Raw genomic sequence first — 14,490 nt, forward strand, 5'->3', positions numbered from 1 at the left:
CTCTATAGCTCTATATAGTGTCTTATTATTCTAATTGTAATTATTGATTAGAAATAAGACATTTCTCAGGTAAATGTGGATCTTTCAGATGAATTTGAGGAGTGCTAGTCTGGTCTTGGTCATGTCTTGGTCTCGACACACACTGGTCTTGGTCTTGGTTTAGGTGGTCTTGACTACAACACTAGGTTTTGCTGACCATTCTTTTATTTCTAATTAACTACTTTGCTAAAACATATCCAGCTGTATTTAATATTAAGATGCCTGTTATTTAGGAGGGGTAGATTGGCTAAACAGTATAAGGAAAGTAAATATTATAATGCTTTATTGCTTAAATTATCTATGATAATTATCTGTACTCATGTATTATGTGTGTTTCTTTAAATACAATCACTTTTATTACCAGGTTATTCATTTGATTAAAACTAAAACACTGTTTTCTTTTTTTACTTTGAACAATGCCTTTTTTTATTTTATTTTTTTATTATACTTAATTTTTTTTTATTTATTTTTTTGCTTTACTCTGTTCTTGTTAGACTTAAGGGGAGACACTACAGGCAAAAACACTGTTTTTTCAGGCACCTGTCAATTTTGAGATTTTGCACTTTTTGGCTTTTCATAAAGTGTTTTTTTCAGACTGGTGGAAAGAAAACATCCAAAATACACTTTTAAGTGTATATTTTATAGCACTTTATCTATTTGCATCTATATATTTCAATTACAGTAAATATCTTTAGAGGCCATTTTCTCAAAATGAGTTTTTGCTCTTGCTCTGAGTCAGAAATCTCCATTTCAGCAGAACTTACATACACCAAACTTTACAGTTTTATTCCTATCTATTCTGAAGGTTTTTACCAAGGGATTTGTTGATATATAATTTATGATTTATGGAGTGATAAAAAGAGATATACAAAATTCCCCCTGTAAATACCTTTGAATTTAATATGTCCAAAAATTTAAACGATAACTGTGAACCTGAACCTGTATGCAAATTAGCGCATATTTAAACATTACATTTTAGAAAACTTGTAATACAAAAAATGTTTGCAATTTTTTATGTAATCAATCACCTGGGGTAGTATGGTGGTATCCATTAGTTATTTGTTTACCCTATTCACCTGGGGTGTCTCGCCTTAAATATAAAAATCCATCATAAAAATATGAATTATATCACGTTAAAAACATTTATGATTTAAACAAAGGGTGAAATAAACCATTTTCAAACCATGCAATGGCCAACTCCAATTGTGTCATTATTTTTATTTATTTTTTTCACAATACAACTGCCCCTCAAACTTAAGTTTTCAATTTTTTCCATAACCAACTGTAAATTTTTCAAATGTTAGTGTCCTTGGTTCTCAAGAAGACAGCAGTGTCTGTGAAGAGCATGCTTGAAATGAGATAGCCTATACTTGTTAACAGACTTTCCTTGAAATGGACATTAAATTTGGCAGCAGGATGGATGAGGAAACGAAGTGAGGAAGCATCAACTTGACTATTGAGAAACACCCCTATCAAGCACAGGAGGCTAAAAGAAATGTTGCTTCCACATATATAACCAATCACTGTCAGAGAAGTAACCATTCAAGCCAATCAACTTTCAGTATCCTATAACGTGTCACCAAACATGCTTGTTTAGACATGTGAACATAAACTTCATATCGATAAAATGCAAATTAATGAAGGGTCTGACAACAAGTGAGATCGAATAGTGCAATATATAAATTCATCTTTACATAGGTGAGTAGATGTTAGCTTGAATGGGGCTCTCCATTCATGTAAAAATGTTTTTAGTTAATGTCTATAGTTAAGTCTGTAGCCTATATGACGCTGCGTGATTTGTTCCGTTGATTTACTGTATTGACAAGTGTTCTTTTCATTATTATTATAAATTATAACGCGTCATATATCATGTAGGCAGTTTATTTGTGTAGCCTACATAAAAATTGTTATCACTAAATAAATTAAAAATCAAACCCGCTGTGTTTTTTTTAATTAGTTCGATCAACATTATCAACATTGGCAAGAAAGAAAGAAAGAAAGAAAGAAAGAAAGCCTCACCGGTCGCCACTGATTGTGAACTCAAATTGGCCTACTGTAGTCAAATTAAAGTAGTTTTTTTTTTTGTATGACCACACGGTGGTGCTGTTTGTCCAGGTAGATGAGTTACTTCATATGTTGTTTTCAGCTCTTACTGAAAAGTCTTTCCTGCTATGCAGTTCCTTTTGAAGTCTGCAAGTTTTAAAAAATGTGATATGCCATGGCGCGATTTAATGACCAGATGTGCTCAGACACTTAACTTTATTAATTATGACTCGATTATTTATACACAATGGCAAGAAATTTAACAGGATGGGGAAAAAGAGCTAAAGCCATTGATCAGTGAGGGATTGGGTCTACATGAGGGTGTCAATGGCTTTTTAAAATGGACTTTAAAGGGAAACTGATATAGGAAAAGCTATACATTTATTACCAGCTTTGTTTACAATATTTTGTTTTAAACATTTTGATTAAAGATAGATAGATGTTTGTTTATTGACTTATTTAATTATGGAAAAAAGAAAAATCACCTGAGATTTTTTTTTTTTTTAAATGTTTGTAATTTGTAATATATATATATATATATATATCCGGACCTAGAGGCTAGTGCACAACATCCTCAAACCAAAATATTGAAAGTATTTTAAATGCACCCCTATGTTTGCTTAAAGGTGCTCTAAGCGATCCTGGGTGGAGTAACTTCCTGTTGACGTTCGAAGTGTTGTCAAACAAAACAGAGGCTAGCTAGACCCTCCCTCCTCCTCCTCCTCCTCCTCCTCCCCTCCGTGCTTCCTGAAACATGCGCATTTAAAATCATTCTTGTCGGTCATTGGCTGGAGCATGTTTATTATGTTTCGTGGTCCAGGCTGCACCAGTTTGTTTTTATTGCCGTTTTCGGAGCTTGTGGCGACTACAGAGACCGCGTTTTTTTACAGTGTGTCCAGGGGACAGGCAGCTAGCGGATAGTGAGGAGATGTTTGCTGTATGTGACAAAAAATGTTTTGGCCTAAAAACGCATGACATCGCTTAGAGCACCTTTAATTATGATATTGGCATAAAACATAACTAACTAATATGTTTTCCCATCTTTAAAGTGTGTAGGTTTAATATTACATCCAATATATTAAGACATAAATGCATAGTAGGAAAGACGCAGGATTTTTTCTCATGCTTGCTCAGGGGAAATTCCTCATGTATGCAGCATGTCATGCCATTTCATGTCATGTGTCTTTAGGCTACATATAGTTTCACCAGCAAGTTTCATCCAGTCGTGCTGTTGCTGTATTCATTGGTTAATTTGCAATGGCAACATTGTTTTTTCTTGCAACGATTTAACACGAATAATGACTATAATGATTTATTTTGTTGTTGTTGTTGGTTCCGTTGGGTCTTTTTGTTGTTGCACAGGAATATCCTCAGAGCTGTGAATTGCATCAGCCGGTTCAGGGAAAGTCTTTTCACTGTCACAGCATCTTGTGCAGCTTACTTTGTCTTTGCTGCGTTAAAAAATAGAAAACTGACATGCACGAGAGACACAAAGATGCATGTGCTGGAAAGATAAGCAAGCCTTTAGGGTTTATAAGTACCTAACCTCTCTCTGTCTCTCTCTTTATCTTTATTTTTTCTCTCACTCATTTTCTCCCTCACACACATACACACGCCGAACAATTCTGCATGCCTTAAGAGGATTTACAGGGTGATTTGAAGTGTAATCAGAGTATAAAATATTAAGAAAGCCAGGGCATCTACACTGCGCCTCTGCAGACAGGGATAAGAATTTACTTTCCCTCGTCAAGTCTAGAAGAGTTCAGAAAGTGTTGTTTGTTTATCGAAGTGGTTGTGTTCATATAACATGGTCATCAGCTTCCAGATGTGACTGACGCCTCTGCTGTTTTGAAAGTATCTTTCATATTATGACCATTTCTAACTAGTCTTACTATTTCTATCATACTGTATGTTTATGTTGCTGGATATAGTAAGAGTTTGTGATTTTCCTCATTTGTAAGTTGCTTTGGTTAAAAGAGTGTGCTGAATGAATAAATGTAAATGCAGTAGTAGTAGTATAAATATCTAGTTCAGTCACAAAACTCTAGAGGGCGCAGGCTGATACTGTAGGTCCTTTACATGCAATCTGCAAGCAATCACATCATTACCACATGCTGCAAGCTGATTGGCCTCTGCTGATCCTGCATCCAATGACATTGCTTGCTAAACATTTAAATATGGTTTATTTCAATGGTTCATTGTTGGCTCTAAGCTAGTCAGAGATCAGAGTTCTTCTGAAATCCTCCACCTCCCCAGCTCCACCTGCCTAGATCTGCTACAGAATTTATGTATGTCTATTTATGCACTAGCAGCATATATTACATGCTCGCAAACTAGAGTAAGTCAAAAGTACCGACGGTACCTAGTCGGTAGCCAACTGAAAATTTGTGATGTTTTGAGCGCTGTTGAGTGGATTCTGTAAACAACTCTGATTGGCCATTGTGTTGGTGTGCTCATCAGATATGTCTGTGATTGGCTGTAAAAACGTAGTTAAAGGTCATCAGTGACGCTCTTCACCGAGCACTTACACAGATACACACGGGCGCATTTGAAAGCAAGCGTCTATCACGGACCAGTCTGCTGATAGACGCCTGCTTTCAAGCATTTACGTTTGCGCTTTTAAAATGCTTTCAAATTCAAACACTTCTGTGTGCTTTCAAACACTGCCACGCATTGATCACTGAAGCCAATCACAGACATATCCGTGTTAAAATTTCAGTACCGATAGGTACCGAAGTCGGTACTTTTGACAAATCTACTCGCAACAGCGTGTCTGTGTACAGTATCTATTAGCAGTAGCAAGTCCATACTTGATCTGCAGCAGAAGCGTAGCAGATGAAGGGCCCTATCATACACCCGGCGCAATGTGACACCAGGCGCGACACAAGTGTTTTTTGCTAGTTTCAGCTCGAAGCAGTTATCATTGTTACGTCCAGCGACCACGTTGTTTAAATAGCAAATGCACTTGAGCCCATCTGTTCGCCCATGGGCGTGCTGGTCTGGAAACGAGGTGCGTTTAGGCGCATTGTTGGCGTGTTGCTATTTTGAGGGAACTGAAAACGACTGTGCCATTGACCAACAAAAACCTGCTCTAGATTCAATGGCGCAGTATTTATTTATTTTTGTTATTTAAAGGGTGCATTAGTAATATGCGCCTATAGGCGTGTGCACTACGTGCGTACACTCTGCCTGTTACACACACAGTGTTAGGCAGCAGCACACTAACATGCCAAATATTAAAAATAACAGGATTACAATGTAAAAGATTATTATTGTGTACATAAAGATAAAAACGCCTACATGTCATAATGGATAGACATTGCATGTATCAGAATTACCTATTTGCAGTAATGATGAATGAAACTAATTATTTGACCAATTCTGGCAATACACACTTGTATTTAAACTGACTCGGCAGGGTGAGGGTGTCTATATTCTGCCAAGTAAAAAGCGCACCTGGCTTTTAAAGGGAATGGGAGATGAGACTCTGATTGATTTATTGCATGTTACGCCCAAAACACACCCATGACTCATTAAGAGACTAAGTACAACCATTTTGGACCATTTTTTCCGTTGTTAAACTAGCAAAAGGGGATTCAGGCATGCCCTAAATGCACCTGCCCCATGCACTTCAGACCATGTCCTTAGATAGTTAAAATAGGCAAGGCAAGGCAATTTTATTTGTATAGCACATTTCATACACAATGGTGATTCAAAGTGCTTTACATAAAGAAGAATAATAAAAATAGGGCTCCTAGTCTGCCAAGACCAAATACATTAACATTGCCATATTTAATAACAAACTAAAACTATTCCAAGAGTTGCCATGATTGAAATTTGTGTATACACTTGGGGTCAAAAGTTTGAAATAATTAAGATTTTTAATATTTTTGAAAGAAGGCTTCGTTTATTTGATCAAAAATACAGTAAAAACATAAATATTATTAGAATTTAAAACAACTATTTTCTACTTGAATATATTTTAAAGTGTAATTTATTTCTGTGATGCAAAGCTGAATTTTCAGCATCATTACTTCAGTCTTCAGTGTCACATTATCCTTCAGAAACTATTCTTGTATTTTTGATAAATGCAGCCTTGGTGGCAATAAGAAACTTCTGTCAAAAACATTAAAAATCTCAATAATGTTTAAAAAAACAAAACAAAAACATAAATAATGTTTATAAGTGTATGTATATTTTTATAGAACAACATATTATGCTATTCCAAATTCGGCCCGTGCAAACATGGCAAATATGAATTTTACAGCTCAAATAGCACTTTTACGGAAAATAATAAAATATGAATGAATACAAATTTGAACCTCAAGCTTGTCCCATAGACTTCCATTATAAGTGTATTACTGTACATATTTCCCTTTGTTTTTACAAACTTAGGGACAGTACAACATTATTAGCCTATCTGTGTCTGTCTAACATGAAATGCTTTTTTTAAAAACATTATTATATTTTGATAAAATATTATGAATGCATATTTTTTTATGAATTTAAAGTAACATGCACCCATGATTCATTCACACTAAGACCAGGAATGTGCATTAAAAAAGTAAACAGAGTAAAATATTATTTTCATGTTGACTTTTAATTGTATTTAACCTAGAATATTCCTTCAATGAAGTACTAGTGTGAATATGTGCTTTAATGCCAGCAGATGGCAATATTTATCTGTATTACAGAATATTGAGAGAGAAAGGCTCAATCATAATCCTAAATTACACAAAAGACTCAAATGGCACGAATATTCATATCTGATTTTTTTTTTTTTTTTTTAATGGTCAATTTCTATTTTAGATATAACCCATGCTGTTAATACATGAATGAACTATAGTAAAAGCTTCTACAACTAGGTCTGTATTTGCAGTGGAAATCATACATTGTGAAATACCCAATTATGTTGTATTTTTCACTGGTTCTTCATTGCTGGTATTTCATGTGATGTAATGTACACACGAGTAAATCAAAACAACACGGCATGTGTTCATATGCCGCGGTAGAATGAAGCATGTTTGTGCTGTATGTGTCTCGAATGTCGCAGGGTTTGAATATGTCACAAAGTGGCATGTCAAGCACCAGTGCAGAGACTCAGAGAATGTAAAGCTTCCAACAATGGGAGGCGGAAAATGTGAAGGGGAACAATTAAATTACGCCTTGCATGAAGTTTGCTTTTCATTTTGTGAGGCAAATTTAGTGCCATGCTTAATCATTATGCTGTCGAACACGATTTGCAAAAATATTCAAGAGCTTTGCGTGCCTCACTGCCCTTTCTGTATTGAAAAATAATGGGGCTCTATCCAATTAAAAACTGCATTTAAATCAAGAAAGTATTACATGCTCTTTAACAGTATCTCTCCGCTGAAGCTTTTCAGATGCTGACTGTATGCACAAGAAGGACTCTAGCAGACCTGTGTTTCTCTCAGGGTGTGTTATTGTGCTGAGTTTTGTTTTATGATTGAGGACGAAGCTATGGGTATCTTTATAATGAAATATGTTTTCGCTGTCACTTGAGCAGGTGACTTTTATAGCAGTGGTTCTCAACTGGTTTTGCTTCAGGACCCAGATTTTAGTCACAGTACCCAAACTATTTATAATTATGAACAAAAATCCCTTTAAAAGCCTAACAAATAGCCAACAATAGCATGCACTAAATAGAAAAAATAATACCTTTTCTGTCTTTCAGTGTTTTCCTATTCACCTCACAAACCAATTGTTTGAAGTTTAAAGTAGTCTGAGCAATAACTTGCATAGTTTTGTTTATGGTTTTCAAGAATTGCAAAATACATCCTTTGATGTCAGCAACGTCAAATGTTATGGGAAGATATGGGTAACATTTTCCCTTTTCTTTTTAAAATTGATCAGCCAGAATTATTTTGCAATGAAAACTACTCTCTAAAGAATGATGGGTTAAAAACAACCCAAGTTGGGATGAAAATGGACATACCCAGCATTTGGGTTGTTTTAACCCAGCGGTTGGGTTAAGTGTTTGCCCAACCTGCTGGATAGTTTAACTCACCTACTGTTTAAAAAATTACTGTATTACTTGCTTAAAATGAACTCTAAATATGTTGGAAATTAACATTTATTAATATGTTTAGTGAATGAACATTTATTAAAACCATAGCATTCCTGTAAAATTTGCCTAAAATGCCTAAAAAAGGCATACCAAAAGTAAACTGCATGCTGTTCTTAAACTATTGTGTACCGCAGGGAATGCTAACAGGTTAATACGTTAAATGAATAATAATTAAACAATAAAAACGTATTAAATTGTTTATTAATAAATGTTCACCTTTTGATTTTTACTGTTGCTGGGTTTTTCCATTTTCAACCCAACTTGGGTTGTTTAACCCAGCATTTTTTAGAATGTATAGAACATAATATATGGTTAGTGCATATATACTGCATTTTATTATTTGCATTTTAGCACTTTTTTTTCTAGAACAGACCTATAAATTTACAACCCACCATTTGAGAATCACTGCTTTACAGTTTATTCGGCACATTTAGATTAATGCTATATTGATTACAATATACACAAAAATATACACACATACTTAAGCAAGTTACATTTCAGGACCAATTTGGACTGTCAATTTATATCTCTTGGATATACTTTGCAATTTTCTCTGGCATGCCTCGATTTTTCATGTTTGCATGCCTGGAAAAATATTATCACATTTTTTATTCTTCTGTTTGAAGAAACACTTAACCAGATTTTACTGCTAGGAAAAAAAAAAATGACAGGGCTCTAAATTACAGTTTATACTGGAATGCATGTTCTTGCATTACGTTTATTGCATTCAATGCATTTTCTTTAATTGATTCCTCACTAGGCTCTTTTTACTTTTTATTCACACCCTACAAGTGTATTGCATGTAGAGTCTACTGAAATATAATGCCATGAATACCTATGACATGTTTACTTGTGCAATAACTATGAATTCTTACTATGTACTGATTTTGTTGTTTGTCTGTTTAGTGACCAACAATTGATCTCAAATATGTCATCTTATAATGTTTTTGAAGAATGTGGGGTGAGTGCATATATAGTGAGTGACACTGTACCTTTAATCATGTGTATATTCTTTACCCAAAAATCTGCATTAAGTTCTTGCTAATCTACTGTTATAGGATGACACTGATATACCCATTTGTATTATGTCAAATTATCATCAGAATGTGTCCTGCTTTGCCTGTATATTCACCCTGCATGTAAATCATAAAACCCAAAACACATGCTTTTGGATTTTGTGAACCTTCTGAATCTGCTGCTCTTCGGTGTAATTAAAAGATTTGCAAACACGTGTCAGTCGATAATCGCACACAAACTGCTTGCTGCCGTCCCCAGCTGCATTACGTTCCAGAAATCATTTACTGCAGCAATCTGATGTTTATTTCGAATGACTAAATCTACTTACCACTGAAGGCATTAATTGATATTTTAATGCTATTCTAATAATTGAAGTTGGAGAAATCCAAGAACAAAAGACAAAGTAAATACAAATACTGATCACTGTAATACACACACATTTATTTCTATTATTGTCTCTCTGGTGAAATGAGCATCTCCATTTGTGTCTGGATGCACCAGTGTTGAATAGCTAGATGGCATCATTGAGCAACTGAATGAGCTTGTTCTCTCTCTCTCTCTCTCTCTCTCTCTCTATCGCTCTGTGTGTGTGTGCAAGTAATTTGAATTGTGCAGTTCTGCTTCAACCCAGATCTGTACATTTTATCCGCAAAGACAGATATTTGCAGGACCCTTGTGACATCCTCGCTTACAGATGCATTTCTGAAATATTTTAAATGGCAAGGTTATAAAAGTAGAAGAGGATTGTGGGTCAATGGTCTTCTGAAATCAGAGAGCAGCGCAATAACATCCTGTTTAGAACAGAAAGGCTGATATTTGCTCTTATCGGCCCAAAATCAAAGAGGACATTTTCCGTGTCTCAAGTTCTTCGTGATGTTAATATTCTCCTTTCATGGGAGGTAAAACATGACCTGGGCCAGCTCTACCCCAAATGTCACTGAGTTCAAGAAAGAGGATAAAAGCTGGAAGAGCTATTCTACGCTGGGAACAAGAGTTCTCATGCATCTGATTTTACCAAAAAAAAGGGAAAAAAAGAAAAGAAATGTCATACTGAGTTAGTTATTTTTGTGAGGTAAACATGCTCAAATTTTTAATCAAATCTGAATTAAACATTATTAGGATCCAAAAATCTGAAGCCACTAGTGAAAATGCTTCTATTTTGCATTTTAGTAATGTAGTGGGCTGGGGGAGGGGAGGATCTAAATTGTATTATCAGCATAACCATTTTAAGTAAAAGTTGAGTACCCCAAAATGTATTTGGACTAGTGGTGTCAAATCGATTTATGCGATTAATCGCATCTATAGTAACAAAAATTTTTTTGGAAATATATGTGTGTGTCTATATACATATACAAACACACACAAACTTTTATGTTAGATGCGATTAATTGATTTGACAGCACTAATTTGGACTTGCAAAATGTCATTGCATTATATACAAAATGTTGAACCAAGTGGCATTTATTTAAAAATATTGTAAAAGCATTGATTGCATTTGAAATGCAATCCAATTTGTGCATTTTTAAGTTTGTTTTAGATGTCCAAATGCTTTTTAGAAAAAAATTGTACATCCCATGCTTTTTTTTATTGACAGCAGCACTTGGGTTGGCATGCTTTTGACTCCATAAGTTTATGCAAAACCCAATGATCCATGTTATTCCGTCATGTTGTGCTTCAATGGAAGCAACAAAATCTGACCTTTTACATGGTCAATGACACTAATTTTCTGACATTTCATTAGCAACCTAGAAATCCTAAATATTTTTTCTTCTTTGTTTTAAATTTTTGTCTCTCTGCTTTTTTCCAGGTTTAAATGGAAAAAAGACAATAGAAATCACAGATTTTCAATGTGATGTCATGCATTTGGACCCCACTGCGTGTAATATCTTATATGACACTGAAAACTTAATTTCACTGTCAAAATGGTCTGAAATGTTTACCATCTTTATTCCCTATAAGCCCTACACTGCAGGAACTCACAGGCATCATGGCAGCCAGCCCTTATCAGAGAGAACAATTACTGCCTCATCCGCTCTGACTATCAGCCCTGATGATCTGCACAGATTCACTTGACAGCTAAATAAATATGTAAAGGTGCTGTGTTGGAGATCCTGCAGATAGTTACAAGCTCTCTGAGGAAAACTACAGCGCCAGAGGAGATGATAATGATTGTGAGAATGCACACTAAATTAATCTCTCTCTTATCGCTCCATCTTCAAGCCGATAGATGTGTTACGAGTGTGTGATTTTGTGTGCTATTGTTTTGATAGCAAAAAAATACTACCAGGTTAGATTATATCTCAATACATGCTGAAAAAGAGGCAAATATTTGCAGTAATTAATTTTGCATTTTTTTTTCTTTTGTGTTCCCATGGAAGAAGGAAAGTCATATGGGTGAGTCATGCAAGCAGATGAGTAAATAATGACAAAATGTATCATTTTTGGGTGAACTGTTCTTTTGAAACAGAAGCTGTGATATGTTGCGTCCGAAATCGCGTACTGTTGAGTAGGTATTACATTTGAATTTAAATTTACTTCACGACCGTCAAAAAAGTATGTTCTATATAGTATGAATGCGTGTAGTATGAATGAATTCGGATGTACTACATCCGCTATGTTTTTGCCATCACATGACCTACCAGCGTCAGTTACTTCCCTTCAACTCCATTCACAAGTCACATAGTTCACTTTCAAATTAAAATTTCCTGATAATTTACTCACCCCCATGTCATCCAAGATGTTCATGTCTTTCTTTCTTCAGTCGAAAAGAAATTAAGGTTTTTGATGAAAACATTCCAGGATTTTTCTCCATATAGTGGACTTCAATGGCCTTCAAACGGTTGAAGGTCAAAATTACAGTTTCATTGCAAATTCAAAGCATTCTACGCGATCCCAGACGAGAAATAAGGGTCTTATCTAGAGAAACCATCACTCATTTTCTAAAAAAAATTACAATTTTATACATTTTAACCATAAATGCTCATCTTGCGGTCGTTCCAAACAGGATATATCGCCCTCCGAAGGGCACTTCGGAGTGAAAATAATCATGGCCGCCATATTGAAGTGTCATTCCAAACTGAAGTGCTCAAAACTGGCCACTTCAAAGGGCCCTTTGGAATGAAGGATTTCGAAGGGTACAACTGATGGACACTTCGGGCCCCCATGATCCTTTGCACAGGGAAGTTTGACGTCACAAAATGGGTACATGAGGCTCAGAGTTCGATTTTACCTATAATGTATGTATAGTATTTTTCTGTACTACTGTAATATTTATACGAGTTAGATTTGGTACATTATTATGGTCAAAACAACATTGTACTTCAACAAAAATACTTTACAGCTTCCTTTATCAGTCCATTCAAAAGTTTCAAATAGCCTACATAGACACAATATAGCCTACATGCGATAAACCTAAAATAAATAAATATATAAACTAATGTTAAACAAAGGGTGCAGCTTGCACAATCTACTCCTCCTTGATTGTCTCGTAAAGATGACGCAGAAGTGTGTTCCAAAAAAAGAGTTTTTTTGACCCCTACACCCTTCATCCCTTCGAAGCTCTCACTCCGGAAGGTAAACCCTTTGAAGGGATTAGGGCATAGGGATGAGTCCTTCCGAATGGAACGCAGGGTTGAACTAGCTCTCTTCTTCTCTATTAGAATTCCAGCAGTGTAGACACTGCTAAGTGTATTACTGCCCTCCTCAGGTCAAAGTTTGAACTAAATTGTCATATACAGTTAGTTCAAACTTTGACCTGTGGAGGGCAGTAATATACTTCTATTAGTAGTAGAAGAAGAGAGCTAGTTCAAGATGAAGAGAGAGCGTCCCAATTCGCATACTATCCGTCCTAAATAGTATTCGAAAAAAGAATTAGTATGTACCAAATCGTAGTATGTTGAAATGAGTATTCCAAAGATACCCGGATGGTCTACTTTTTCCGGTTAGAATTCGAAGTGCAGATCCGTGTACACTTCTAATGGCTAATATTGCCCATAACACATTGCGATATGGACGAGGATTCGATTAGAACTACAAATACGAATAAAAAGTGTTAAAAAACTACTAACATGACGGACGTGCGAGGTCCGACGGTTAAGCAGAGCAGTTAAGATAAAGGGGCTTGAATGATTAATAATCAGTATCCAACCAGACGAAAAGATATTTATTAAATGTTATTCATATTATATTTCATCTGCAACAGCATTGTGAACTTTTATAACAATGCGTTTGGTCATGAACTTTTAAAAGCATCATTATGCAAAGATGAGGAGAGTTCTCTGCATGAAAGACCCATGACTGGCAGATAAACGTCCGACTACATTTCTCTCCGAAACGGTAGGAAATTAAATTTAATTGAATGTGGAGGATTTTAACTGTGACAAGATGATTGACAGGGCAATTTAAACAGTTACAGGTTGCGTAACTAAGTGACAGAACGTCCGTTAAAGACGCAGTTATGACGAGGTAGTATGTCCCAAAGCTTGCATACTCTTCTGCTGCACACTCAAAAGTATGTACTTTTCCTTTACAGTACATACTTTTAGGACGTAGTATAAGTAGGCAATTTGGGACGCGGCAATGGACATCTTAGATGACATGGGGGTGAGTAAATTATCAGAGAATTTTAATTTGAAAGTGAACTAATCCTTTAAAGACTATAGAATAACACAAGACGCATCACTTGTATTCTTTTGAATGGGAGAAAGTGCAACGCGCAATAGACCTTATTTACCAGAGAAAGAAGCGCGCCGCCATCTTTATAAAATTGTCTTTGAACTTCCGTTTTGCGGTAGCGCTGTACATTTCTATGGCATCGCTGTCAAAGAATAATTAGTTGGTTAAGTGGATTTACTTGTTGTAGAGATAATGAAAGTTATCATGAGCATTGTTATGTTTAAAGCATATGTCTTAACAAATGTCAGTAGATCAGGAAGATTTTAAAACGAGCAGTTCATTCATAAATGTAAGATCGCTCTGGAAATACAAACCGGAAGTCAAAAGACAACGAGCGCAACGCTGAAAAGGGGCGGGGCTACATAAGGTCTATATGGCGGAAGTCCCGCCTTCTAAATAAGAGCCAATCGCCGATTGGTAAAGTCACGCGTCACTGCAGCAGCCGTTAGAAGCTACGGTTATAATGCGCCAGATAAACAAGCGCACCGCCATCTTTATAAAATTGTCTTTGAACTACCGTCAGATTTCATTGGTGATTTCAAGTATTAAATTTAATCGAAAGCTTGGCGAACAGCTTTGGAGAATTTGATGTTTCCCCATTCAAAGAGATAGGAGCTGCACTTAAATGC

This window comes from Megalobrama amblycephala, linkage group LG13 (genome assembly GCF_018812025.1).
Source record: "Megalobrama amblycephala isolate DHTTF-2021 linkage group LG13, ASM1881202v1, whole genome shotgun sequence".
NCBI lineage: Eukaryota > Metazoa > Chordata > Actinopteri > Cypriniformes > Xenocyprididae > Megalobrama > Megalobrama amblycephala.